Here is a 24,957-nt window from a genome sequence, read left to right as displayed (position 1 = left end):
CTATTAAATTTTCAAAAAAGGTCGAGGGGATTATTAAATTTTTAAAAGGTCAAGGGGGTGAGGCTGTAGGGCAAGGTCAACTTGGAAAATCGTAACCCCACCCCAAAAAATGCTCTAAACTACTGCAATGTTGTGACGTCACAGATGAACGTTAAAATTAAATAAATGAATGTTTAAAATGTAAAAAAGTAATTCGGTCTGGCTGGGTCTCCAACTCGATCGCCCGGTTGACTCAGTTCCTGGTGCGTTAAGCCTCGCGGCTACACCAGTCTGCCAGTCATACAAGCGAATTGTTCTATGTAAGTCGTGAAATTACATTAGTTTAATTAGTGCCGACCGTCGCCGCTTGTACCGCCACACCCGCGCGAATTAAATACGGTATGCGCGCGCATTAGTTAAAATCATTGAATTAAATAAACGAAAAAATATTATGTTTAAATAAAATGATAAATATTTTAAATTATGTTGTGTATGTGTATGTATGTGTAAGCCATGCATTAGAAACAAACAACTTTTTTTTTCCCCGGAACGCGGCTGCAGCCACGTGACGGAAAAGTTCTACAATTGTGTTGTCAGCTTTTTTTTAATATTAACGTAAATAAACTGGCAATTAAATGAATAAAATTGTTAATATTGTTTTTATTTTAGGACTGTTCTTATTAAGTGATAAAAATAAAATTTAAGTTAACAGTATTTTTTTTATTGTTTTTTATGTATCTTATAATTTTGATTATCGGAAATATTGTATGTTAAAAAGTTGTTTTGTTTTTAAGTTTGTGCGTATTAAAAAAAATCTAAAATGAAAAATTTAATTTAAACTATGAGACCATTTTGTTATAAATTCCCTCTTGTTGATTTCAAAACCAGTTTTAAACTAATTTTAGAAGTAATTCTAGTTCAGATAATGATTTTATTCGTTTGTGTGTGTGTGTGTGTGTGTGTGTGTGTGTGTGTGTGTGTGTGTGTGTGTGTGTGTGTGTGTGTGTGTGTGTGTGTGTGTACGTGGTTGTGGGTGCGTGTGAATACATCTACGCTTTGAATTTGTTATTTTAAAACCGAAGACTATTTTTAAATTCTATTCGATAAAAATTAATTTCAGTCCTTTGTAATATTTTATTACAGACCAAACAATGAAAATTCTGTAACAAAAAAGCTAACAAACATTGTACTTAATGCAGAATGTCCCGTAGAGGTGTTGGCTGAACTCTTTAGGGGCTGATTTAAAATATCAAAATAAATAAAAAAATTATGTGAACTCTACATCGTTTCATTTTCTCTTTGTCACAAGTTTTTGCTTTTCAAATAAACATTTTATCTTAAAAACAAGACTGAAATCTTGGAATCTATTTGGAATTCCAAATATGGCGGCCATTTAATTGTTTTGAAAAGTAATAGCTTCATAAATTTATCGAATTATGATTTATTAAGTAAAATAAAGTCTTTTAATGCATAAAAATCACTCGTTTGTTCCAATCCGGAAAAAGTGAATCGAAAAAAATTACGGGATCTTCGATATTTTGCCTGTTTTAATATTACTAATAATGGGAATTATTATTAATTCAATTAGTAAAGGGGTGAAAATGGAAAAAAATTGTTTCAATGAATAAAAGCAAAACTAAAAGAAAGAAATATCTATTAACTTATAAAGAAAAAGTACAATTTTCATAGATTTGGGAATTTTTGTTATAAGTAGAAGATAAAAATTTGTTCCCTAGTTTCTGGTAATTATACTGTTCATTTTTCATCTTTTATTGTTTGTTATTTCTATTTTTAGTTACTAATTTGTTTTAATTGTACATATTTTTTAATATTCAGTATTAATAAAGTATAAGTATCATTAAATAACTATTCAACAATTAAATATAAAAAAATTAAATTGAGAAAATAATCCTCACCCGAAACGAACTATTTTTTTTGGCATGAGATCAACACACACCCTCAAGAGATGTGCGGTTGGGTGTATAGGAGAGCAACATTCTAAATTAAAAGTAGGGTTGTAATACATTATTTTCAACGACACTGAAAAACGAATTCTGAAGTAAAATACATCGGGCTGCGGCGACTATTCATATTAAACTTCAAAAGTGCCTCTTAAAATTACTTTTCAATCGTTAAATATGAAAAAAAAAACAATCATGAAAAAACAAAATAAATAAAAAAACCAAATGCTTCTATAGTAAAACAATCATTTTTCAGTATGAGACCACTACTTGGAGTAGAAAGTAGGGTTGTGGTAGACCATAGCTTTTTAGATAAAAATTTGTTCATTTGATATATGATATATCGATTCCCTTATACTCTCCATTTAACACTTTAAATTGTACCCCCCTTGGAGGATTATCTTGCCGAAAATAAAAGTTCAGAAGTTATTTTAAGGTTAAATATGTTCTTAACGCTGTATCCATGTGCGATACACAAACTATTTTTGCAACTTCATTCCGATCAAAATGTTGTGGGTGATACATGTATGTATACGATAAAATATACGGAAATACCAAGAAAATTTAGTATTATTTATATCTAGTTTTTACTGTTCTATAGATTCTAAATTATTTGAAATAAAAATAATCCCCTTGTATATAAAACGTGAATGATTATATTAAGTTCATATCTTTCATACATTTAATTTACACGGTTTATTTTCAACTTGAATTTCTACTAGCATTTCTTTTTTTTAAATTAATTAAATATGTATTTTTATCACCGTCTTCTTTGAATATATACGTAGCGTTATTTTAAACTATTTTAAAATTAGTATTATTAAGGATTAAAACCACAACAACGCATTCTACAGAAGGTAACCTACATTTATCCGGTTAGACGGATGGACGTTCTTGTGATAAAGTCATGCTAATCATACTCGAGTCTAATAATACTACTTGTAGGTTATATTATGGCAAATGCAACCATTCATTAAATTCTCCTTCTAGGAGAGTTTTTTCTTTTTTTTACTCTTTCTTTCTTCCTTCCTTGTAAGTACGTGTTTTATCTTTTTTCTTTCTCTCACAAATACGCGGTAATAATCTTACTCGCTTCATATATATATATATAATGTAGGCCTATCGAAATTTTTTTAAGCTCATCATTTTGCACGCTATACATCAGTAGAATGAATAAACTTCTTAAGACATTATTATAAGCTAAACTACTTGCTGTACATGTTCGTATAATTTATAAGAAAAATTTCCTGATGATTTTAGTTTTTTTTTAATAATTTAAATGTTGGTTGAAGGGGATATGATTACAATCTAATCATTATTTATTGTCTAAGCTTAAGATATAATGTGGTTGGTGGAAAAAACTATGTATGGTATGTTACGGTGTTTTTTTCCAGCTTAATATTTTCTTTTTAGTTTTCCGACGATTAAATGAGTCAGAATTTCCAATATTAGGTTTATTAAAATTATAAATTCACTACATAAGTTCGAAACTTGTGTGTGCATTGTAGTATAAAGTAATATTGGTTGTTTGTGAAAATTGCTAAGCTTAACCGATATTCAAACCTCAGATAAAAAGCTGAGATGCTATTCATCACGTAGGTCTTTTGATTTTTAACCTTTTGAATTTCCATGAATAAAAAAAAACTAGGAAGTAATTATGCATTAAGGAAATAAATATGTCTTCACTTATACACATACATACATACACGCTCGTCCATATATATATATATATATATATATATATATATATATATATATACATACATTAATTTAATAATTTAATTCTTTTTTTATTGTATTTGTCCATATCCTTCCTTTGCACTAATTATATCAAAGACAAAAGTAAGACCTAGCTTTCCACCAGCAGTACAGAATCTAACGATGTTTCTTACCTTATCTTATTGTTTCTCCAATTTTTACATTAAAATCGCTTTCGAGGGTTTCTTTCATCGTCAGTTAATCAATTTTTTTAAAAATATTACACATTAAAATTAAAACTTAAAAAATTGTCGCATTTCAAAAATTAAAAATACTTAATAATTTATACAAACGTGTTGTGCGTGTGTGTGTGTGTGTGTGTGTGCGCGCGCGCGCGCGCGTTCCCCCTTAGCTTAGCACCGGAATGTACCGATCATTAGCGGAAAATCCCGATTCGTAAGTAGATGTCTCGTGGTGGTCAGGTGTATCCTTGTTATATTATTATATATCGATATATATGCGATCGAAGTTTAGAGAAAATTTAGTTCTGCTCAACCGGACCCGAATTTTCGGACGAAAATCGCAAATATCTCGAAAACGGTTGGTCCCAGCGCTCTGAAAACGTTTTTTAACCCCTGTCGATGATACACCATCCGCTCCCAGCGGTACCAGTCGTATGATAATAGACGGTAATATTTGCAAGTGCCTCAGGGGCGCCGTTCGGAAATTGGTCAGGGGGTGTGCCACCGTAATATCTCGGCAACCCCTCGTCCGATTTTCACGATTTAAACGACGTGTGTATCAACAGGCTAAGCACTAACTGTTAACGCATCGGGCAGTGGATCTCGGTTATCCGGAAATTAGATCGTTTAGCCCTATGTTTTGATCGCACTGACCCACCGTAAAACGTACCGATCCGATCTTTCGCTAAATACGCTCAAACTTGTGCGCTAGCGCAGCTGCAAAGTATAAACTTATGAAGACTAAAAAGTAGAAAATAGAAAAATGTAAAAAAAAATTAAACAATTTACATTAAAAAATATAACTCGTGTTTCACATGCGAGTGGAATTCCACAAACGACTGTTTGGCGCGTATTACGTAAACGATTGCAATTGAAGCTGCACAAAATAAGTGGTTCAAAAAATTTCAGTTGACAAAGTTGCTTGGCTAGAGTTTTGTGTGGAAATTATGGATAGAATTGCAGACAACGATACATTGTTAGATAATGTAATTTTTAGTGACGAGTCAACGTTTCATATCAACGGCAAGGCGAACTCCCATAACTGCTGAATATGGGGTGGCTAAACCTTCGTGGAACTTTGCAGCACGTTTATGAAGCCCTGGGGTTAATGTGTTCTGTGTTCTAAGCAAAAAAAGACTGTGTGGCCCATTCTTCTTCTAGGAAGCAACCGTAAACGGTATCGTTTATCTGGACATGCTTCAGAATTTTGTAATCCCTCAATTAGACGATGATGACCAAGATGGACACCATTACTATCGGCAAGACGTGACATCATCTCAATACCGCCTAAAATTCCGAGATTTTCATGTGTCTCGATTCCCAGGTCGGTGGATCGGTCGTGAAGACTCAATTGCATGTCCACCTTGCTTCCCAAATTTAACCGCATTAGATTTTTTCTTATGGGGTTTCATTACAGATCGGGTTTATGTACCACCTTTGCCTGCCGATCTTGTTGACCTGACTTCGAATTAACGTCGCAGCTGCATATGTAACACCCTACTTGCTGGCTACAGTCTGGAATGAAATCGACTTTAGGTGGTATGTATGTCGCATTACAAGTGAAAGCCATATCGAACCAAAGTGAGTGTTGGTGACAAACTTAATGTGTACTTTTATGAAATGAGATCTCACCCGAATCTGTAAGTTATCTAGATCGATTTTTATATGTTTTTAAAGTTGTGAAGTCCTTCTTGAATCCCCCGGTATACCCAGAATGTTAACAAAATATAGGAACCCTTAAATGATTTTTCATAGTTGCTAATACGGTTAGAATAGTCGTAGCCTATTTTTTTTACTTAGTACCGTTTGTTTTTCAGTGTCCTTTAAAAGGATATGTCATAACCCTACCCATTCCATTTAAAGGTTTTGGATTTAAAGGTTTTGGCTTGCAGTGGGGTGGTCTCACGCCGAAAAAAAGGGTTATTCTACGGTACATTTTTCTGTTTTGTGACATACACATACACCAATAATAATCCTCACAAAAATGAATGTGCGAGTGGGCGTATATTATAATAGAAATTTCTGAAACGGGTGAACATCTAATAACAAAATTTGTTTGTTGTATGTATTAGATTTTTATGAAATTAGGACATGCGGGTTAAAGTTCCCATTTACCCCGTGACTGTTCTCTTGGGTTTGCTACATGTAAAAAAAATTAAAACTCACTCTCCTTCAAATTTATAAAAGGTTGATCTGATTATTTAGGGTTTTAAATTTTTGGGTATTTTAATCACATAAAGAACGTGTAGGAATCGGACGAAGCGCTTTACCTCTTTTGAGTCCGGTTGAGGGAGAGAGTAATGGAAATTAAAAAGCTTCTTTTTAATTGTTACAATGTGGTCAGTATTTAATGGGTTTTATAAATGTTGAAAAAAGAAGTGGGATATGGCCTCTTTGGGATCAATGGACACTATTTCCATCCTTTTGAAAGTTTCATTAGCCTTTTATTTTACGTTTAGTTGTAATGAAAAAAAATCACACATCCCCAATCGCCGAAAAAAAATATCTAATCTAAATCTTTGCGATTTTAAATTTTGGGTATGCTAAAGTAAAGATACATATAAAAAGTAATGACATAAATAAATCAAAGGAATTATGGCTGTCTTTCTATAAACTCCACGTGTTAGCGAAAATTGTTGATGTGAATTTTATTATGCTAGTCGATATTTAGAGTTTTTGTGAGAATACAAAACCCATTCTTTTTTCTAAATGATCACATTCGTTAATCTTAAACATGAATTAGATAAAAGTTTAGCACCATCTCTTACCAATTTTTTTATCTTCTACTCGAGCTTAAGCTTGTTGTGACCAGCTTAAAAAATACTGATTTTTCTATCAAAATTTATGACAGCTATTATAATTACCTTAAAAGCGGTCGTATGTATGAAACTTTATCACACTTTCCTGTATATTAACAAGATTTACAGAATATTCCTGCATATCGTTTTGTTATCAACAAGATAAAAAACTCTTATAAGCCCAGGTCTTACACCTCTCTGTAAAGGTCAAAAATTTTATTTAATGATAGTAATTTAATTAATTTTAAAAGGTTACTTGTCTTGTTTTGACATGAATAAGTAATGTTTGTCAAAGTTGCCAAATTAGCGTAAATATCGTCTGCGCAAAATACATTTTCTGATGCCTTTAACAATGTTGATATCCAGGTGGTAAGAGGTGCGAAGTAGGGAGGATAATTAGAGTTTACACTGTAGGAGGAGAAAGATTTGTCTAAATCGCTACTTCCAACTCTTAAGTGTAAACATTTTCAATGACACCACCATGTCTTCGCAATATGATTCGCATTGATAAACCCGTGTCTACACTATACATTAAAATATATTTTAGAAGCTTGTTTGTTGGAGAGATGGAAAAAAAAAATTTGTGAAACTTTTATTGTACAACAGGATTTTAGTTTTTTTACAACAAACTTCATTTTATCCACGAGGAGTAGGTAAAGATCAGAGAGTAGATTTAAAGCATGGTTACACAACTTGTAAATTGATTCACATCAGTTAAAATTATTTTGATAGCCAAGTCTGGCGGTATTTATATATTGGGTTGTTTTCTCAACTAGAGAATTGTTACAACAGCTGTTAACGCGTGGGTTTAATTTATTGTTCCGTCTTTATTTTAATATTTTCTCTTAGAGCGAAGCACAGGTCAGATTGAGCAGTTCATCGAAATATTCAGAGAAAGAAAAGACAATTCTCTGAGGCAGAAGAAACGTGCATTTCAAGAACAGAAACCAAAAACTTGATTGCTGGCGTGAACTGGGATTCATTTTGGGACTAGGCAGCCAAGAGAGGGGAAAAACAAAACTTCATTTTTCAGTTACAAACGGAGCTGAAGAAAGGGAAATTTGGATTATAAGTAGAGGAATGGTACAAGTCGAAATGGAATTATTTCCTTTCGTTGTTTTCTTGTTTGTAGTGACAATCTAAGACCGTTTAGAAGTAGTTTTAAAAACTTTTTTTTAAAAAGTTTTAAAAAAGTTTTTCGTTTTTGCAGTTATATCTGAATCTCTGAATTCCCAATCCCTTTTTTGTGAAGTAAAACCAACATACATAAAAAATAAGTACCTGACACCCGCCTTGTGGCAGTCCCGGTTGCCACACCACCGCCTTCCTAGCCCTGATGGACTTTACCGGAGCTCGTCTTAGACCCTCTAAACCTGATAACACATCACAGTCATCAGTCTGGCCTCTGTCAGAAGTCACCGAATCAAATGCCTCGGCAGACATTCCCGTCAGTGTATTTACACAACTTACTATCGCCTTTGCTTCTTCCAACCACGAACACCTACCATAATTTACAACCCTCGAGTATCAAATTAACCGATTCGCTGAAGCGCGATCCCCGAGCCTTCCTGTAACACCGAAGGTTGGCACACAAAGCTCTTCCTATATCTAACTTCAGTTAGACTTTGCACTCAGACCATTACTTGAATGAGTCTTTTAAACACCAGAAATACTATCCTCATACCAACAAAACAAGTGTTCAATCTTCAATCCAATCCTTCATGTATTAAAGTCGTTCTAGATTTAAGAAATTATAATGAGTTTTGAACTGGTGAGTTGTAAGCGTATTAAATTTTTTGAGTTGTAAGCGTATTAAATTTTTTGAGTTGTAAGCGTATTAAATTTTTTACTTACTTTTTAGAACTTTTAATGAGGTAACAAAGTTAATTTCATATTGTAGTTACTCAAAACTTCCACTTCTCAGTGTTGTTTCAAGTGCAATTTCTTATGACTGATAAAATCATGGTTTGTGGTCGGTTAGGATATGGTGTTAACGGTATTGAAGTTCGCGATTGTTCAAAGAAGTTAACATAATGCGATCGGTCAAAGTTTGGTGCATTTCAATTGGTCGGTTCATTTCCGTTCTGTGATCGGTTGAAAAATTGTGTGTTCCTATTCGTCAGATCCTTTCCGTACTGTGATCGGTGTAAATGTTCTGTTTTCAGATAGGTCAAAATGTTAATATTTGTGATTGGTTAAGAAGGTGCAGATTTCTAATCGGTTGAAACGGTTTACTGATTTCACTCAACGAATCTATTAAATTATTCGGAGGTTTCTGTGTTTTTGTCGGTGAAATTTTATTGGAATCTGTAATACATTTGGATGAATGTACTCATTGATTAGTGTAGTCGGTTTCGTGGTTGAGTCGTCATATTCCAATATGTTTACGCACAATTATTCAGTGTTATAAAGCTTTCAATTAAATCTGCACGAGTTTTAAAATAGTGATTTTTAGTATTATCATTTTTTTTTTATTCGTACAAACTGGTGGTTATACACGATCAATACCTCTCGTATACTAATTATTATGGTTTTACGTTTATATAATTTAAGCTTTCCGGTGTAAGTGTATATGCGTCCGAAACATAAAGTAGGATACAATAAAAATATTATACCAGTCTGTTCAAACATTTAACAAAAATTGAATCTAGGCAAGGAAATTTCATGTAATCTTTATAAAAATGTATTACCAAATTAATAAAACAAATGCATTAAACGGCAAAAGCTCGCTTGAATACATAAAATTCGTCTATATTGTTTAATATTACTTTCAACACTTAATTTAAGGCTAACGGTTATGCCAAAAGTAATTTGCTTTACTTTCAATATATACTTTTAAAATAGATTTAAAATAAATACTTTTCAAGACTGAACTTACATTAAGAAAATGTTTATCAATATTTTTCATAATCTATCCTGTACATACTGAAGTAACATTTTAAATATGTTTCAACGAACATCCGAAATATTTTTAATTTATTTCTGTATTTCTTGAAAACCAACATTTCAACAATAATCATTTTTTTAAATGGTTTTGTGTCGTGCATGTTTATAATTCTAGTTCAGTGAAAAAAGGAATCTCATTTAATGTGTGAGTCCTGCATCTTTAATAATTTTTTATTAAAACGAACTCGATGATAAAAAAAAAATATTCGAAAAACTACATTTAAATTTAGAAGCATCATTTTGATTTGTATTTAAAATCCTCTTACAATATCTTTTTTTTATTCTTCAATCCTCTCGGCTATTTTCTCTTTATTTTATTTTCCTTTATAAAAAGTAATTTTGCTTTTTCGGGTTTCTTTATCGCATACTATCATTTTTTTAGAGTCTTGTAATATTTTAATGCTCCATTGACATTCCCAATTTGTTCAATACTTTGGTTTTCCCAGTTAAGCATACATTAAAAGTAAAAAATTTTTCACTTTCTAATTTTATTTTGTATATGAGTCCTTAACATGAAGTTCAGTGAAATGTACTGGTTGCTGGGCGGAGGTCTGAGTTGTCGTTGGCTAATAAGTTACTTTTATACTCAACTATTTTGTAACCAATATGGACATGCCGTCCCAACTATGGGGTACGGAAAGAAAGTCAGATGTTGAAATCGTACAGCGGTTTCTGAACAGACTGGCGAGGTGTATAGCTAAGGCGCTGTGGTTTGCTAAAAACAGTTAAATACACGAATATTTGGGTCGACAGTACGTCAAGGAAGAAATACAACGTTTCAGTTTAAAATATGAACTTCGGCTAAATGATCACGTTAACCACTTGGCCGTAAATCTCCTAGACAATGGTGAGGATGTTACAAGACTTAAGCGGCTATACGTTCTGGACCTTGGTAACTCTATAGTGTAATAATTACACTCGCTGTGTGTTGTGCGTTAATCATTCTTACATTCCCTTCCTCTTTGTTTTTATTTTCATTTTCCATTTTTTTCTTTTTTTCTTTTTTCTTTTCTAAATGTTTCATTAATGTGCTATGTTTGTGATTCTTGTTGTTGTTTTCTACAATACTACTCGTACAACAGTTGTTCAAAACTACCTTGTGTACGCACCACGATCTTCCCTCAGAAGTTCGATATAGTATTAGTTTATAATTTTTGAGGAATTTCAACGGGGATTCCTTTTTAATTTGTTTATATGTGATATAATTTACTTAGGCTTCCTGTAAAAATTTAGCAGGTTGTAAATAAAAATTTGAAACAAAAACCATTTCGTAACTGTTTAAAATGTAAAAAATTAAAAATCTCAAAATGTTTGGCGGCGGAAGTGCTCTTAAAATAAAATATATAAGTTAACGTGAACGGAATGAAAAAAAAATGTTCCGGTATACTAAAATTTAAAAATTAAACATTCTACTTTTCCGTTTTAACTTTTTGTTGGATTATGAAAAGGATTTAACGTCGTAATAATGGATTTGTTATCGTTTAAAATAACAACTTTACGAGAAGAATACGCAAATACACTTAAAGTAGTTGAAACTGAAAAGATGGAATGGAATGGAATGCAAAGTTGGCAGGAGTCTATTACTCCCTACTTTATCGCAGAACCTGGACAGAGTCCCTTGCTGCTGGATCATTCTAATCGGGCTTGTTTTTAAAAGGGTTATTTTTTTAATCTCGGATCTAATTTTTCAAGTTTTGTCTATTATTATTTTAGTGAATTTAAGACGGATTTAATTGCATTCCAATCCGTTGTTAAACCAGCGTTATCGAACCCATTTCATGGGCCGACCGCGGAAGGCTAGGCTTATAAAGCCTGTCCTCCCGACGTAATTCCCCTTCAGACCGTCCACTGAAGTCCTTTCGGTGTTTTCCGGAGGAGTCGCAATTGCTGGGATATTTTGTCTTACTGTAAGTTTTTTTTTTTTTAAATTTAGACCGCGTTTTTGTTTTATGCGCGACTTACCGTGTTTGACGTCTTCAAACTATATAACTCGCGAAAACTTTTCACTCGCGACCCCGGAAACGCGTCTGACGCACTATTCCGTTTATGGCTCATGCGATATGGAGGCCCCTAAGCCTGGTTTGTCGATTTTCGGCTACCGCACCGCACCATCACGGTGGTTCGTCCAGTACGGCGTGAGGCCGCTTCCTTACAACTGTCGGAGTTGGGTCCTCTCGGCAGATGTCCCGAAGATGACTGTGTTCGGACACAGCCGCTCTCCCGAACAGTCTGCGCGCCTGCGCCACCCCCACCTCGGACACGGATTGAAATCTCGCATCAGATCGGAGAGTGGCGTTCCTGACGAACCACGGAGCTCCAAAGATCGTCCGCAACGCGATGTTTTGGACGGCCTCGATCTTCTTTTGAAGCGAGGAGCTCAACACTGCCCCCCATGCCGGGTAAGCATATGTTAGAATCGGCAGTACGTACAGCCGAAAAATGAGGAGCTTAGTTGCCAGTGGGTACGGGCTGGCACTGTTCAGCACTGGGTATAGCGAGGCTCTGGCGGCCTTAGCCCTCCGGGTCGCATAATTTACATGTTCGCCGAAGGTAAGCCGCCTGTCCAACACCACCCCCAGGTACTTAACTGTTTTCTCAAAAGGGATTTTCTCCCCTGAGATTTCCAGCTCTCTGGTCGGTTTACGTGTCTTGCATGTGAACATCACGGTCACCGATTTTTCACCGTTGACCCTGATTCTCCACATGTCGAGCCACGGTTCCACTAAGTCCAGCTGCCTTTGGAGCCTCCGGACCGCGTAATCCACATTTGCGGATTCGTAGAAATATGCCGTGTCGTCTGCGTAAAGGGCCGTTTTGACCCCTTCCGACAGCGGCATATCGTTCACGTACAAAGTGTACAAGAACGGGGAAAGTACTGCTCCTTGGGGAACCCCAGCGGCTATTTCTCTGGTAGAGGAAATCGTTTCCCCTACGCGCACGACAAAATGTCGGTCTAGCAGATATGACCGCATCAGTCTGACATAGCGGTACGGGATCGCCGATCGCGCTAGCTTATAAAGCAGCCCGCTATGCCAAACTTTGTCAAAGGCCTTGGCCACATCCAGAAAAACGGCTGCAGTCACCCGTTTCCTGTTCAGGCCTCCGACAAGGTCGTCTATTATTTTTACCAGTTGGAGGGTGGTTGAGTGACCCTCCCTGAACCCAAATTGCTCGGGCCGCACTTCTCCCTCCATGTATCGCCTCAGTTTTTCGAGAAAAATCCTCTCGAACAACTTAGACAATACCGGTAACAGGGAGATTGGCCTATAATTCCGTGGGAAAAGTAAACTTTTCCCCGGTTTGGGTAAACATACGACTTTGGCCGTTTTCCAACAATTCGGGAAATATCCAACGTACAAAATGGACGTGAATATCACCGAAATTTCTGTAATCACGGAGGCCGGTATGTTCCGGAATGCACGGACGCTGATCCCGTCGACACCCGGGGCCTTGTCGGGGCTTGTGGCCTTGTCGGGGCTTGTGGCCTTAATGGCTGCGGAAACTTCCGCTTCAGTGACTTGGTCAATCTCTAGAGGGGCGTCCTCCACCTGTGAGAAATAATCTACAAGAAAGGATTCCACCTCGGTTGTGTGCTCGTCGTTCGGGGAGGGAGGGGGGTTTGGAGTGAACTGTTCCTGCAAGGTATCGGCGAATACCTCGGCCCTCTCCGCCTCCGAGTATGCAAGAAAACCTCGCTGCCCCACAACCGGATGGCGAGGCTTCTTCCCTTCTCGCAGTCTCCTGTTCAACCTGAACACCGAGGAGATGTCGTCAGAGACCGAGGCGAGGTATTCGTTCCACGAATCCTCTCGATGGCTTGTCAGCAGTTGTTTTACCCTGTCCGTTTGATTATAAAAGGCCCGCTTATCAGCGGGGGACAGGGTGATTCGATATCTCCTCCTCAGTCGTCGTTTCTCCGTTATGGCTTCGGAGATATGAGGAGGGAGGTCGTTTCGAACAACTGCTCGAGTTTTGGCCGATGAGCTGCCTGCCAGGGCCTCGGTCATTGACGACGTGACGCGCCCGACAGTGTCGTCGATTTCCTCCGGGGTGTTCAGGAGCTCAGGATTTACCGGCCTGTACTCCCGCTGGAGGGTCTCGTAGAACCTTTTCCAGTTGACTGACCTTCGGGGTATAGGCGGGGGATCTCGGCCACCCCCTGCCTGACCTAGTTCCAACAGGACAGGGGAATGGTCCGAGCTGAGGTCTTCTATCGTTTCAATCATGAATGGGAGGGTACCCCCCTTCATGACTGCGATATCCAGCACGTCAGGCCTAGATCTGCCTGAGCGATGCACGAACGTGGGCACCTCAGGGCCTACGACGACCAAGCGGCGGGCTCTCGCCCTTTCGTACAGCAATCTGCCATTCGGATTTGTCAGAATGCTGTTCCATGACACGTGTTTGGCATTGAGGTCGCCCATGAGTATCACGGGCCCATCCCAATTTTCCAGCACGGCATCCAGATCTGCGCCGGTTACCGCGTCGTTCGGCTTGCTATAAGCCGAAACCAGCCGATACACCGTGCCCAGATGCTCCACATGCACACACGTTTGCTCCATCACGTTTGTATGAAGAACAACGCGCGTATGCATGTGGCGTCTGTGGACTAAAACCGCAGTTCCACCAGAGGTGCGAGATCCGGGTCGAACTGGCCTATCCGTCCTATATGTAAAATAGTTCCGAAGGGTCAGTTGCTTGTTTGGGTTCAAGCACGTCTCAGACAACAGTATCACGTCTATCAGTAGATCCTCGGCCAGACGGCATAGTTCCTCCGTCCGGCCTACTACTGAGTTGGCGTTCCACTGCAAGAGTCTGAGGGTGGGCCTAACCATACCTTGACAGTACAGCCATGAGGCACTCTATTAAGGACTGAATACAGTCCTTGAGAGATTTTGCCTGGAGCAGGCGTGGCAAAACCATCATGATATCTGGCAGGATATCCTTCACTGTCATCTGCGACAGGAAGTCCATGCCAGTGGTCTCCAACGGGGTAGCCGGTTTCGGATTGCCGCTGGGGGTGCCTTTTGGCGCGGCCGCCCTTTTGGTGGGGCGCGGGGCCACAGGGGCCGCGGTGTTTTTAACAGCCTGCTTGGCCTTCCCAGCCGGAGCAGGCTTTGCCTTTCCCGTCGAGGAAGGCTTGGCCTTCTTCGCCGGGGCCGGCTTTGTCGCCGCCTTTTGTTTTACCACCTTCTTGGTGGTTGCCGCCGGTTTTGGCTTGGCGGGTGTTGGGGAGGTTACCTCCCCTTTTTTCACGACCGCTTTGGCCACGGGTGCCGGCACCTCCGGTTTGGGGACTGTTTTTCCCCCACCGGCAACACGGGCCCAGCTGCGGCCGTCCAAAGTCGCGGGCTTTTTAAGTCCCTTGACTTTGTTTGTCTGCTCCTTATAATAGGGGCAGCCCCTGTAATTGGCCGGATGTGGCCCCTTACAGTTGACGCATGAGGCTGGTTCCTCACGCGGCTTGACGCAGGCAGAAGTGTCGTGGTTTCCACCACACTTTACGCATTGCTGGGCCCTCTGGCAGTAATTGGACGAGTGTCCAAATTTCTGGCATCTGTGGCACTGGGGTGGCCCCCCTCGTGACACAAATGCAGTCACTGCGACCTTGCAGTAAAAAATACTGCCAAGGTCATAAATGGCCCGGGCCAAAGGGGTCCTCTTAAGGGCCACTAGGCAGGTCGGGGTTTCCCGACCGTCCCTTGTGAGGAGCTTCTTAACCGAAACCACCTCATAGCCAAGGGAGGTCAGTTCCTCCCTTACTTCCTCCGGGGCAGCCCCATAGGGGATCCCCCGTATAACCACCTTCAGCTCCCTGTCCTTCGGGAGCTGAAAGGAGTGAAAGGCGATTCCCTTCGAGTGCAGAAAACTCTGCACAGCCCGGTAATCCGCCTCGCTGCCCAGCTGCAGCCTTATCGAGAGCCCGGTGCTTTTAGCCACCAGGCGCCCCTCAATCCTCGACTTTATGTCCCTCGCCAATGCTGGCCACTCTTTCGGGCAGTCCAGCATTATCGGCGGGATTTTCTCCCGCCTGACGGTAGCAGGCTGTGATGGGGCCCCATCATCAGCCTGCGAGTTGGCGGCTGCTGCAGCCTTGCTACAGCCCGCTACGGGCTCCGCCTCCATAGGAGGCGCGGAGTCCCGGCGTTTCTGGCGCTTCCTAGCGCCAGACCCGCTTTCCTCTCCACCGTCGGACAGTTCCGTGGTTGGAGAACGGGGTGGAGGAGGCCTTATTTTTCCTTCCATTGAGGAAAATAAGGAAGAAAAATTTAAAAATTAAAATTAAACTTAATTTACACTTCTTAATCTACACTTGCTGTAAAATAAAATCACTGACAAGAAAATCAATTAAAAAATAAAATTATTTTAAAAGTAGCACAATAGTCCTATAATAATAGGCTATTTACTTAACGTATTCACAATGACTACAAGAGTTCACTTTCCTGAAAAGATGTTTTATACACTGTATTCTTCTACTCTATCATGTGTACTTGTACTGTGGGAGTCGAAGTCGGGTTTAAAGGGACGTTGACCCTTTTCGTTCCCTTCTACCTCCCACTTCACCCTAAGGCCACTCTGTTTCACTTGGCCGTTGTTGTTATCTGTACTTTAATTACTGGATAATGTACAATGTCTGGGTTAAACCTTTTCTTCTTCTTCTCTTTCTTGTGCTTCTTCTCACTTCTTTTTTTCTCTCCTTTAATATAATTGCTACGTACGACAGGTGAAGAAATATCGACCTCCCTGCTTATAAGATTCCAACAATAACTTATTCTTACATGCATTATCATGATAATTAAATTCATTCGAGTGTTTTTACTTTTATTTTTATCCGTGGTTTTTTGTATGAATTTTGTATGAATCACCCTTTGATGAGCATATTTATTTTATAATATTACATTTGCTATGTATTTTAAATTTTGTAAAATAAATAATTCGGTTTTTTTATATAGAGTTTATAGAGTGAGAGGAAAATTTAAAAGAAACTAATTGCAGATTATTTTTATATTAGATGATTATCATACCTAATAAATATAATTACAATATGTGAAGTAAATACAAATAAGGGATTAACATCCATAAATGCCAATTTATCGCTTTAAAATATCGTTTGTAATTAAGTAAAACTTCTTTGTAAAGATCCGTTCCACCAGTGGAATTGCAGATAAGGGAGAGGACGGATAGACATGAAGGCACGAGTAAGTCCAAGGCGAGGATAGCTACCCTGAATATCTGGCTGGACAGATGGAGGACAGGTGACAAGTTGCAATGGACAAAACGGTTAATCACCTATCTAGAAGCGTGGTTATCAGAAATCACAGAGAAGTAAATTTCTATACAACTCAGATGTTTACGGGCCACGGGAACTTTGAAGTGTACCTATTTAGGATAGGAAGGCGAGACTCCCCCAGATTTATGTTTTGCCACGCGGAGGATAGAGTGGAACATACCTTGTTCCACTGTCCGGAGTGGGCTGAGTATCGAACTCCTGCTGACATCGTGGGTTTGGCACCTGATAACCTGTTTGCTTACATGCTTGCCTCACCCGATCACTGGAGGGCGGTGGATGAGTTTTCAACCGAGATGTTATTCAGCAAGGACATGGAGGGTAGAAGCAGGGGATATTAGTGTAGGGACGGGTGGACAGCCCCAGCCGCGAGAGCTGGCATGCTGAGGTGTGTCGGTTCCAATGAACAGGTGGGGATTCCAAGGGAGTTTAGGTATACGATGTTTAAATGAAAAGATCCAGAACCGGTGGAGCGCCACTTTGGAATACCCCCATTAGAGAGGGTTAGGGGTTGACCCATATATACTGATAAATCGAATGATACGGACAAGACTTGTATGGCCCATCGCAAGGATGACTTGCAAAAACGTGAAGCACTCTACATCTTCAACCTTACAGGTATTATAAAACACGGAAGACAAAGACCGGCGAGTGAGGGGTTCTGGACAGCCTCCTGCAGAGCCGTCGTGCGTCTGCGCTCGCGTGGATGGGCGATAGTGATGACACACGAGGACTCTGGATTCCCGAGCTTGAATACACCCTCCGCGACTGAGTTATGCTTAATTGCGGGTCCAGCCCCGCAGCAGGAAGTTTGATAGGAAGTTTAGTCGGTAGGGCGCAGGCATACATACGCAGTCTTAATAACATTTTGCGGAACCTGTAACGATCCCGACACTTCGCCCGTAAATGGGGTTGATGCAATTAATCGTTCCTTTTACTTATTTTGTAAGCAAATTGAACCAGGTAAGTCATTAACTAATATGAGGATCGTTGTGAAATAGCGACAGCATAAAAACTGTTTAATAGGATAAATTGTAATTGTCTGATGTTCAGTTCGGCACCTCTAACATGTGGTTTGACAAAGTATTAGTAGTTTGAAAAAAATTTCCATTATTACAACCTCTTTTGTTTATTTCAAATGTCGGGTCCGGCTGAAACGTATACTGTGGATGAAGAACAGCGTGCTGTGATAACATGTTTATTTTCTAAAGATTTTAAACATGTTTAAATTCACTGGCAGATGTTAAAGCGGTGCGGTAAAAGTATATTAACCGTGCAAATTTTTATACTCGTAAGCTGATCGAACAGTTTAAATCGAGCAGAACTCAAATGTCATCGATTTTCATATAAGCGGAAGACCGGTGGAAATTTCGACTGACGCTTTGGAAAATCGAATTAATGATCTTACGTGCGCAAGGACAGGCTCATAGAAATCTTTAAAATCGCTGAAACGTGTCCGTCCCATTATCCATCAAAGTTGAATTACCGTAAAACGTGTTCGAACTGGCTCCGAGATGGTTGAATCAAAACTAATATCGAATTTATATTTGTACGAAACTTAAACGACGGTTTTTAGTGGAAGGTAATGATTTTTTAGGTCGCATAATAAGTTGTGATAAAACTCGTGTTCATCATTTTGAAAATTGATCCATTCCCATTTATTAAATATGGAAACGTCCGAGTTCACCGCTCAGGAAAATATTCAAAACCCACTCGTCAGCCGATAAAGTGATGCTAATAGTGTTGTTTTGTGACTATAAAGGCCCAGTATCTTGCGATTCCTTGGAAGGACAAAGTTCAATAGTACTACTATTGTTAGTGACCAGAAAATAAAGTGAAATCCAAAAAAAATGATAATAGTACCGGTTCTCTCTCAAAACGTGGCTCCCAAATCGCTCAACAGATACGGAGCTATTCAAAAGTTGGGTCGAGAGATCTTGCCGCATCCACATTAGTTCTGATCTCTTACCTTTAAACATTTTTTGTATGGTCCTCTCAAAGAGGTTTTATGCGGGACCAAATTCGGGAACAATGAGCGAGTCAAGAGTGGCTCAGACACCAAGGTGAACAGTTCTTTATTTGGAATAAAAAAGCTCTCAGAAAGATGAGAAGAATGCTTAAATTTAGTCGGGGATTATGTTGAAGACTAATTTTAGTTTATTGTCATTGTACCCTCGTGTACAATTAAAAACTAAAGCTTATTTTTGGCTATTTCTATCATTAATAAAATGTATTCTCACGAACAAAATTTAAATCTCTCGAGAATACGAATAAATATAATTTTAGTTACCGATCTCCGTGACTGAGTAGATATCGTCTCGGCATTTCGTGCGAAGGTCCCGGGTTCGAATTCCGGTCAGGCGTGGATTTTTTTTCATATGCTACCAATTTTCACCAGGCTAGTGACCATAAAATGCCCGTTCTTTCGTAGAAAATAATTTTAGTGATTTTTTAGCTTAGTAAGTTTGTCATTTTTTGTGGTGGAGGGAATTTAAAGATTTTCATTTTCTTCATCGGTTTGGTTACTAATTACACTGTTACGAAAAGTCACTAAAAATATCAGATTTGTACTCTTTAAATCGATTAATTTGATTCTAAATTTTACCAGTTATTGTTTATCTGTAGAAAAATTAAAACTTTTAGTATTTAGTGTGCAATTTTTTCTTAAACGGATTGTTATTTGCGTTATTATTAAACTGTGAAATTTGTCCAATTACGAATAATTTGAACATTTTAAGCCAGTTTTTGAACTGGTCGGTTGACCATGCGTAACAGTTGGGGATGTAAAACTCACCTGGTGGAATCGAATTGTTTAATAAAATAATATATATTTTTTATGACAGGAAGCAATTTATAATTATCTAAGTATAGACTAATTGCTGACTTGTCATTTCTGCGAAAATTAAGTATACTGTATTTATGATTTATGAAAATATATGACAATCCTTAAATAACTTTTCAACATTTAAACATAGAAAAATTAAGTTTACCAAATATTCCTACCACAAAAAACGGTTATTTTTCGGTACTTTCCAATAGGGAATTCAAAAATTGTAGACAGAAAGGATAGAATTACGATAAATCAATTTGAACGGCGTTGGAAAACAAAATTTTTATGCAAAAAACATCGGGCTATGACAACTATAACCAAAATGGCAACTGTTTAATATTTTTCAACACCTAGTTTCGAAAGTGACCTACAGTACACCCGCCTAAAAAAGTGGTCTCATATAGAAAAATAGATGGTTTTTACTTAGGACCATTTGATAAATTTTATTTTTTTTAATAGTGTTTCCTTGTTGAGAAGTTATTTAAGAGAAGTAGTACAGACCATTTTTAAAATTAGCTGTGAAAAATATTAAATATCCATCATTTTCATTAGGGTTGTCTCATAGGTCCAACGGTTTTTTTTAACCATTTTAATAGCTTTTCTATTTTACATTTTTGAGTTGCCCTCCATTAGGTTACGTTTCCTGGGTGTTTAGGGTGTGATGTTTTCATAGTGGAAAAATCATTTCGAGGAGCATTTGCAAAATTCATTTTTTTATATTTAACTGTTGAAAAGATATTTCATAATTCCTGATAATTGTATATGCTTATAAATCTTTGAGATTTCAATGTAGGTCAATAATTATTTCATTTAAGGCATTTATTATGATAATCTATTCAAAAATAATTTAATCTCCCTTTCAGAAGGACACTAAATATTTGTTTTAAATTAATAATATTACCTGAGTTGTACTGACTTCTTTGTCTTCAAAAAAATGAGAAGCTTCTATATTCAAATTGTATGTTTTTTTTATATATGATCAAATTTTACTTTTTTACCTTTTATGTTCTTTCTACTTTGATTTGGTAAATGAAGTAATTCTCATGATACTATTTAAAATTTTTTCCAGATAAATTAAATGGAATATTTATTTAAAACAAAAAGTTGCACAGTCCAGTTATTAGATTTTTAAGTGCTGTTTGGTAATTATTATTAGTACAGTAATAATAATTAGCTAGGTGTCATTCTGAAATTCAATACTAAGTTTAAACATTTCCATTATTGTGCTCTAAATGTAAAAATTATTTATAGGATATAGTTGATAAATTATACGATTTTAAAATGGAATTGGAGAAAACTATTATGATTTTATTTATTTTATATTAATATGTGTATATAAGATTGAATAATGCATTATCTTCCATCTAGAATATGTTTTATTCTGATTTTACACAATAACATATTGTATAGATCATGATAGGAAAGGATAGATATGCTACTCCAAAGTTTAAAAGAGCTGACAACAAAGTTATAATACTTTCTTGGCATTGGTTACTTATTCTGCTATAAATAAATGTGCTATAAATAAAAAGATAGCTTTTTTTTATTTTTTGGAAGGGGAAATGTTGGGGCAAAATGTTTTTTTAAAATGGAAAGATTTACATGCACACATGCATTGAGCTTAATATGAATTAGGGTTATGATTTCAAAATTTTTAGAAAATTGACCCCAAAATTTTACCAACAAACTGCCCCATATACACGAGTTTGTACAAAATTTCATCAAAGTCTGTTTATCCAGTCAAAAGTTATTAAGCTTCAGATACGCCAACACACATGCATATGTACGTATGAACATTACCCTCCAAATTTTTTTTCTAAAAAAATAGCATAGCTCTAGAGCTATGATGCCAGGAAAATAAAGAGGAGTTGCCCCAACATTTCCCTGGACTGATCAAGGGAAACCACGATAAAAACTTAGAGCAAGATCACAATTCATTCATTCATATTATTCTGCCATTAGACCAGGTCCTGTCATGGCTGCTGCTCTTTGTTCTAACATTTGCCAACATCTTTATATTCATCATTTGAAATCTTCTCTTCCTTTCCTTCCATTCACCAAGCCTTCTATCACATCCACTAATAAACACCTTATCCTAGCCTGGTCGTAGCCAGTTTCTTTCCCTATATTCAATCATATTTAGCATTTTCTTGTCCTCTCCAATTCTCCTTAATACTTAATTTATTACATAGTCTTGCCAGCTGACATTTATCATTCTGCATCACACCCGCATCTCAAAAGCCTCAATTCATTTTCTGTCTGCCTTTCTCTTCGTTCATGTTTCAGCTCCATAGAGCATCACACTCCAAGTAAAACCTTTCATTAATCTCTTCTTTAATGCAAAGTTTAATTTCCCTACAGCAGAATCACAAATAACAGAATTAATTATAAAGTAAAAGATAGATGTGATTAAAATCCATAATTATTATTTTGATATAAACATGCAAATTAATAATAAGGTAATTAGATGATATTACTAAATATAAAGATTCAATTCCCAACAATAAGTGTTTCCTACACTAAAATTGTAAGTAAAAGTGAAAGTAAATGTAAATGTAAGTAAAAGTAGTGTAGTTGTCAACAACTACATTAGTCGATAGTGTATTAACATTTTCAGGCTTAGTTAATCTGGTGATAAGAAGAGTGTATAGAGGGTAAAAACTGTAGAAGACAAAGATTGAAATATATAAAATAGATAACTGAGAATGTACTTATGTTGTTTGAGAATGTAATACTTATGTTGAAGCCTAACACAGAGTAGAAAGACCGATGATAAAAACAATTACATAAATATATTCTATTTTATTTTTTCACTCCAGAAGCAAGAGAATGATAACCGATTAGAGTTTTTTGGTATTTAATCAGTCTAATAGCATATGAAACATATACTAAGCCTGTTTGGGATTCAAACCCTAAACCTTCTGGATGAAAGGCAGAGATCCTACCACCATGCTACAAATGTTGGTGAATATTACTCAAGAATTTTTATTTATAAAATTTGGGAAAAATTGATTATGATGATTGAAATATAAGCAAGAATTTTTTCTCTTTCAATGGTTGTTTACAACATAATCAAAATTTATTATTTATTATTTTTCAATATAGTTGGTCTGTGCTGCAATGTATCTGTTCTATCAGATGTGGAAACTGACAATGCAGTCTGTATGAATTATTTCAGTTTTTTCTTCAAAACGTGCAGCTTCAATGACTTTGTCATTGTCCTAATAAGTGATAATTTGCAAGTCAGAACTTTATGATGTATGTGATGGATACCGTTTGAGTTTATGAGTTATTGTTATTTTTAAAACAACATTTTAAAAATAAGCATTTTTTTAAAGGAATGAAGCCGAATTATCTTGCTCTTGATCTGTATGTAGCTTCACATTTTTATTTAGCAATATTAATTAATATTTTGCACTGATTTTTTTAGTGGTAAGGATTTTTTTTTTGTAAAAAAAATCATTTTAATTCTAGAATCAATTGTGTGGTCTTAGCGTCAAAATAAATTATTTTTCCTTTAGTGAAGGAAAATCATTACATTTTCACACCATATTCCGACTGTAAATCGGTGAACTTTAGTCTTACATTAGGGTTAAAGAATGTCTTTTTTTTGCTTTCCAAAACATTGAAGGAATTCTGTCATAGCTACCTAATGTTTTTTGCTGTAATCTGTTTTGATGAGTTGAGACACTTTGTAGACACTTGTTCTTTGTAGACACTTTTTTATAATTTTACAGTTGGTATTTATTTAACAATTTTGATATTAATTTCTAACATCTGTTTCGGGTATTCACCAAATAATCCAAACAGTGTGATAAAGTTCTAATATTTTGTCCAAGATTTTCTTTGTCATGGAGAGTTAGATTTATTTTCCACTCTTCTTTAAAGAAATGATTTTCCAATCATAGTCTCATACTCAGGATAAAGATTCAAAAAACTATCTTAATTAAAAGTTTCCTTTAATTTGATAGAAAGTTTATATGATTTGTTTTACTATAATGCTTGGTGCTTCTTGCTCAGACATCATAATATCATGCTGACCAGTGGACCAGGAAACTTTTAAGTATGATTCTTAAATCTAAACATGTCAGAACAAGCACAGCATCACAGATATATTACAGCAAGGAAAAGAACAAAACTTTTTTTTAATATTTCAACTTACAATTTTTTATTAAGAGTAGTTATAAAATTAATAACTTAAATTATAATTTATACAGACAGAAGGTGCAAGCTTTAGTCTACTTACTGTATCCATTTTTTGCAGCAATAATTTTCAAAAATTACTGCTGTTAAACATATACAGTAGTTGTTTTACCGTATTTGGAATATAAGCTTATATGTTGCTATATTATAAGCATACATTAGTTATCAAGAAATGAATTGGTAGTAAGCTGGTGTGCTATATTTACTCACAGGTCTGTAATAAAGGTTGTGCATGATAAATTACTAAAATAATACTTACTACCTGTAGATATTATTTTGTGTGCCCCATCTTATTTGTTGTTTGTTATAGCCTACCTGCCTTTCTTAGTTATAGTTGTTTTTCTCGCTAAACTTGTTTGCATTCTCGCTTTAGTTCTCATCTATCTAATACATATACTAGTCTCTCTCGCTCTCTCTCTCTCTCTCTCTCTCTCTCTCTCTCTCTCTCTCTCTCTCTCTCTCTCTCTCTCTCTCTCTCTCTCTCTCTCTCTCTCTCTCCTCTTACACGCACACACACGCACACACACACACACACATATATATATATATACCCACATAGAGTCTGCATACATTTATATTGTGTTAAAACTAATAACAGTGTTTACTTGACCAATACAAATTAACTTTTTTTATACCGTTACACTAAAAGAACCTAATATTTAATTCACATACCTACATGATGGTTTTATATAAATAATCTTATGATACAGTAATTTACAGTTGTTACTTTATAATTTGCATAAATATTTTACATCCTTATAATATTTTACTTTGATGAAAATAAATTATTATTTATTTATTGCTATTTTAGATAATCAAAAATTATTTTCCCAGATTTTATTTCTGTCCTTTAAACTGATGATAGATTTTTTTAATTTTCGTGTATATAGTTTTATTGTTTGCATCTTTTTCATCTAATACAATTTTTAAATATAAGACTACATATTATTGTTTATGATTTCAAAACAGATTGCCTCTAAGGTTGTTTTTTTCTGAAAGAGACCGTGATGTT

The 24,957-nt window shown here is 36.5% G+C and overlaps 1 protein-coding gene across 3 annotated transcripts in view; it reads left to right on the top strand.

Moving 5' to 3' along the window:
• Positions 1-24,957, top strand: part of sprt (PDZ domain-containing protein sprite) — a 366,819-nt gene that overhangs the window by 317,340 nt on the left and 24,522 nt on the right. The window lies entirely within an intron of this gene.

The sequence above is a fragment of the Lycorma delicatula genome, chromosome 4, assembly GCF_047948215.1.
Source record: "Lycorma delicatula isolate Av1 chromosome 4, ASM4794821v1, whole genome shotgun sequence".
NCBI lineage: Eukaryota > Metazoa > Arthropoda > Insecta > Hemiptera > Fulgoridae > Lycorma > Lycorma delicatula.
The sequence above is the reverse complement of the archived record's forward strand: the minus strand, read 5'-3'. Positions and strand labels throughout refer to the sequence as shown.